Here is a 5,516-nt window from a genome sequence, read left to right as displayed (position 1 = left end):
CTGTTCGGATAAATCTCTGGTGGCATCTATGGAGTGAGCTAGGGCCCCAGTGCCCAGCCCGGTGGCCACTAGGGAAGACGCCAAGGAGACCCCAATAACCAGGGGAAGAAACACAGCCCTTTTCTGTCGCTGGAGGGGGTCAGTGAGGATATCCACTTCAGCTTGTGTGTAGATGGTTAGTTGGGGGACCAAAAATGTTGGGATGCATAGGAGGGTGTCAGAGAACTTAGGGGTTTTCGACAGAGTGCCATTTCACCAAAAGAAACCTTCCAGAGGAGCATGAATAGGGGAGGATGAATTAGTCAAATTGCATAAGGAAGGGTTTGGGGATGAGTAGCAGAATGGGAGTACTAGGTTTTGAGGATCAACAAATAGGGGAACGACCTGTAGAGTGATGGGTTCTCAAGAGGTAAGAGTAGGAGTGGTTATTTCGAAAGGGTGAGAGCTGTACAGATGAAGCAGTGGGACAGGTTGCCCATACCAGAAATGTTAGTTAGAGTAAGACCTTGTTGAATCAGTTTAAGCCAGGAAAATGGGTCAGAATCCTGAGTAGGAGAGGGGAGTAGGACATTTCTGATTGTGTGTTCCTGGGCCTGGATGGACTGTGACTGGCTCTGGAGGTCCTGAGGATTTTGGTGGAGTGTTTCTAACATAGGCCCGGTAGATGTGCAAGGAGGCCGTTGGATATGAATCAGAGGGTCATGTGTAAAGCCTGGCCTCAACTCCAGTAGCCGGTTGTGGATCCCAAGGGTTGGGGATGGTGAGGTACCAAGCACTACTCCCATCAGTGGTGAAGCAATATTGGGAGCACTGGTTTCCATAAATATCCAGTCAGGCCTTATGCATTTTGCAGTAGGTATATGGGCAGCCCCCATTTGTCTGGACCCAGTATGTTCGGCAGTTAGGATGAGTTTGGTCATAGACGAAGCAGATAATGGGGTTGGAGTGCCCCCTCTGAATGGAAGGAAGGCATGAAGTTGATAGAGACCTGGCACCCTCCAAACTGGCAATCGGTGCTAGACTGGGCAGTCTCCCCATGGGTCCAGTTTTCCCTCAGGTAAAAGCACCACCTGAACTCAGGTGTGATGGACAAGTGGCTAGAGAGGGTTAGGAGGAAGGGGAGAGTGAGGAGAAGAAGTGCGGGAAATCTGCAACTGCATTGACCCCAGGGTTTGGGAAGTCCAGCCATCCTGTGGTGGGGCTGGTTTTAGATTGGAAATGTGTACCCACCGGTGGTGTCCTAGGAGTTTTGCCACTGTGGGAGTTGTGAGAATAACAGTATGGGGGCCGGTCCACCTGGGCTGTAAGGACTTTGGGTGAAGTTCTCGTAGGAGAACTTGGTCCCCAGGATTTAGGGCCTGGGGGAAGTCTCCCCCCAGGCTGTCAGGGGCGCCCAGGCTGTCAGGGGTGGGGATGGTTGAATCCGCAGGAGCCCTTAGGAGGGCTCGTAAGAGGGTCAGATAGGGGAGGGGTGGAGGAGAGGCAGGCAGGTTGTGATTAAGCAGGAAGGGCCTGCTGTATAGGAGCTCAAAAGGGCTGAATCCTGATGGGCTGCGAGGCGTTGGGAGAAGGGTTGGCCAAGAGAGGCAGGTTTCAAGAGTGAGTTTGGTGAGTTGTTCCTTGAGGAGGCCATTGGCCCTCTCCACCTTACCCGAGGATTGGGGGTGATAGGGGATATGGAGTTTCCAGGTGATGTTGAGGCTCTCAGAGATCTATTGGTGATGCTGGAGATGATGGCTGGTCCATTGTCTGATTGTAGGGTTTGAGAGAGTCCAAACCTCAGGATTATGTGCTCAATGAGAATGGGGGTGACCACGTCTGCTGTTTCCCTAGCGGTGAATGCCTCGATCCAGCCTATGAAGGTGTCCACAAGAGTTAGCAGGTATCTGAAGGTTTTGTGTCGAGGCATGTGAGTGAAGTCAAGTTGCCAGTCCTAGCCTGGCTGATGCCCATGGAGCTGGTGGATGGGTCCTGGTCTGTGGAGGCTGCCCTGGGCATTGACCGTAAAACAGGTTCTGCAGGCCTGGTGTACCTCCTTAGTGGTCTTTTGGAGGAGGAGAGGGTGGTGAAAGAGAGGTTGGATAAATTGGAATAGGGCCTTTGGACTGATGTGGAGAGACTAGTGGATGTCAGTAATGAGGGTGTGGATTAGGCTGTTCGGGAGGGCAATTTTGTCCTGGACAAAATACCCTTCCTTGTCATCCAACCTGCCACCTTATGTTTTAAGGGCCCGAGTCTCCTCATCAGTGTACAAGGGACTGTGAGGAGTTCTGAGAAACAGGAGAGGGGCTGGAGAGGAGTTTAAGGCTATCTGTCAGGCAATAGAGTTGGCCTTGTTGTTTCCCCAAAAGATGGGATCATTGGAGGCCTGATGGCCATGGCAGTGGACAATAGCCACCTCAGTAGGGTAATTGAGAGCCTCGAAGAGTTTGGCAATAAGAGGCCCGTTGACTATGGGGGTTCCGTTGGTCGTGAGAAATCCCCCTTTCTCACCAGAGGACAGAGTGAGTGTGAGTAATAAGGAAAGCGTACTTGGGAGTCAGTATAGTGACCTGTTGGCCCTCAGATAAGTGAAGGGCCCTGGTAAGAGCCATGAGTTCTGCCTTTTGAGAAGTAGTCCCAATGGGAAGGGGGGCCACTTTTATGACTGTGTCCAGGATGACCACTGCATTGGCCGCTTGTTGCCATCCATCTGGAGCTATGAGGGAGCTCCCATCCACGAACAGAATGCGATCAGGGTCAGGCAGTGGTAGGTCCAAAAGTCCTGGATGGGAGGGAGAGAGTTCTTCCAGGAGTTGAGAGCAGGAATGGGAAGGAGTGGGGGTAAATGAAGATATCAGCAAGAGAGTGGCGGGATTTAGGCGAGGGGAGACAGAGAGTGTGACCTGGGGGTATTCTATGAACAGCAGGTGGTAGAGTTGGAGATGGGAAGGAGTGAGTTGTGCCAAGGATTTGTGGCTAACTAAGTCCATAAATCGATGCGGGGAGAAGACCATGATGGGCTGTCCTAAGGTAAGTTTGAGGGCTTCTTTTGTCAGAGAAGTGGCTGCCGCTAGGGCCCTGAGGCAGGGCTGCCATCCCTGGGCGGTGACATCTAGTTGCTTGGAGAGTTAATGGGGATAAGGAGACCCTGCTGCAGGAGGCAGTCAATGATGGGCTTAAGTCCTTGCAGATGGGTTGCTACTATAGATCAGGAAATGTCCCATACCTGCGGGTCTACGGAGGGGAGACAGTCTGGGATAGAGGATGAGTCAAAGGGGAGTAGAGGGAGGATGAGGTGAGCAGAAGTCGAGGGAGAGGGAGAGAGACGAATGGTGGCCTGAAGTTTGTGGAGGATATCCCTCCCTAGAAGGGGAACAGGGCAGGAAGGGATGATGAGGAAGGAGTGTGAGAAGGGCAACCCATCCAGGCTGCATGTAAGGGGTGGGCTGGCCTTTGGAGTGGAGGAAGTACCGTTAATTCCCATAACAGCAACTGAGGAGGGACGAGCAGGACCCTAGTAGGAAGGCAGGACAGAATATCCCGTGTCCAGCAGAAAGGAAATGGACTTACCTGCTACCTGGAGCATGACCCTGGGCTTGGCATGGGTGAGAGGGGTGTCTGAGTCTGGGCTCCATCAGTCATCCTCCAATCTGAGAAGTTGGAAGGCAGGACTTACCATCTCAGGGTCTCCCCAACATGGAGGCCCAGGAATCCCCCAAGGCTGGGGCAGTCCGATTTCCAGTGGCCCATCATGCAGCATTGAGGGCAGGGCCTAGTAGGCGATTTTGGATTGGGGCATTGATGGGGCCAGTGTCCCTTAGCTCCGCACTTGAAACAGGCCCCTGGAAGGACGCAGTTAGGTGCTCCCTTTTTTTGACCTCTAGAACCTGCCAGCCTCAGGGCTGCTACCAGGGCTTGGGTCTGCTGTTGGACCTTCTGTTGGAGTCTGGCTTGGCGCTTAAGTTCTGCTACCTCCTCTTGGGAGTTAAAGACTTTAAATGCCATTTTCACCAGATCAGAAATGGGAGTTTAAGGGCCCTCCTCCACTTTCTTTAATTTTTTTCTAAATGTCGGTGGCTGACTGAGAAATGAAGTGGGTAGTTAAAACAGTTGCCCCTGCCAGAGAGGCCAGGTCTAGGTGAGTGTATTAAGTCAGTGCCTCAGTAAGTCAGTTAAGAAACATGGCCTGGTTTTCACTGGGTTCCTGAATGATTTCCCTTCACAAACCCTCTACAACTTTCCTTCACATTCAGGTTTTGTCCCTAACAACCATCTCATTTAGGACAAAATTATCTCCTTTTACTTTCAATAAAATGTACTCCCATTTCTTAAATCTTTCTTATATATCTTCTACTTTCCTACATACAGAGTGGCTTCCTTTATTTCCATCACTCTTACAGTTAGCAGAATTTTGTACTCTTAGAAATACCTTTAGTTATTAACCTCCAGTCAGTTATTAATCAATTGTGAATGATTATAACAGAATTCTTTAGATGCCAATTTATGAATCAGTTAAGCACAAACCATGCTTACTAACAGATTTAAATATTCTTATTTTCTTTGCTGTAAGAAGTCAAAAGCACAAACCTATGTTCAGTAATCAATGACTTGGCATTTTATCCTCTTTGGAAAAGACCTAAATGTCCAACAATTTAATTCCATTTGTCATCCAAGCAAAAGTTTAAACTTTCAGGTTACCAAAGACTTTGAAAGCTATCTCAGCAATTATCCATTAAAACGTTGAGACAGACAACTAACCATCAGTTTAGTCATTTCTTTGCTAACAGATTTTTAACAAATAACATGAGTTTATTTGACCTTCAGTAAACTTTGATTGAAGTTTCATGTTTACGGTGGATAACTTTGTCAGGAGTTGGGATAGGATTGGGGAAGAGGAGGGGGAGGGGTAGACGAGGGTGCCGGTTCAGAAATCCTAACATAAGGGACCTTCGCCCATCTGCCTTGGTGTCTGCTGAGGTTATTTAAGTCCATGAGAATCTGATAATTAAACATGCCTTCTGGAGGCCATTGGGACTGATTGTCTAATCGGTATTGTGGCCAAGCTACAGTACAGTAACGTCGTTTTCACAGGTCCTGGTTTTGTTCCAGGGTTTTAAGATTGGCCAACAAGCCTAAAACACCCCTGGGATGTTTTGGGGTCGAATTTGGATTGGGAGGTCCCCACAATTCGTTGCCGGGCAACCCGAGTGCTGGAGGAAGGCCTCCCCTCATCTGCCACTGGGTTGAAGAAGAACTGTTGACTTCCATAGAGCTTAGGACATCTCCCAGACTCCCGGAGTCACGGAGGTCACCTGGTGACTGGCGGGGTCTGCCCTGACCCACGTCTGCCCTGACGTGGCTGTGATTAGGGCAGGGCTTTCCAGAAGGAGGTGACGAATGCAGGGGGGGGTGGGCAGAGAACTCACCATGGCTTCAGAGGTGGCATTGGGAAAGGCAGGTCCAGGTCTGGCTAGGGGGGAGAGGAGACAGCCTTCCCACTGGGTTGGGGGCTCAATCTTCTCCCGGGTTTCGGG

Source organism: Mustela putorius, unplaced genomic scaffold (genome assembly GCF_011764305.1).
Source record: "Mustela putorius furo isolate JIRA1106 unplaced genomic scaffold, ASM1176430v1.1 tig00003987_pilon_pilon_pilon, whole genome shotgun sequence".
NCBI lineage: Eukaryota > Metazoa > Chordata > Mammalia > Carnivora > Mustelidae > Mustela > Mustela putorius.
This window is presented reverse-complemented; position numbering follows the sequence as displayed.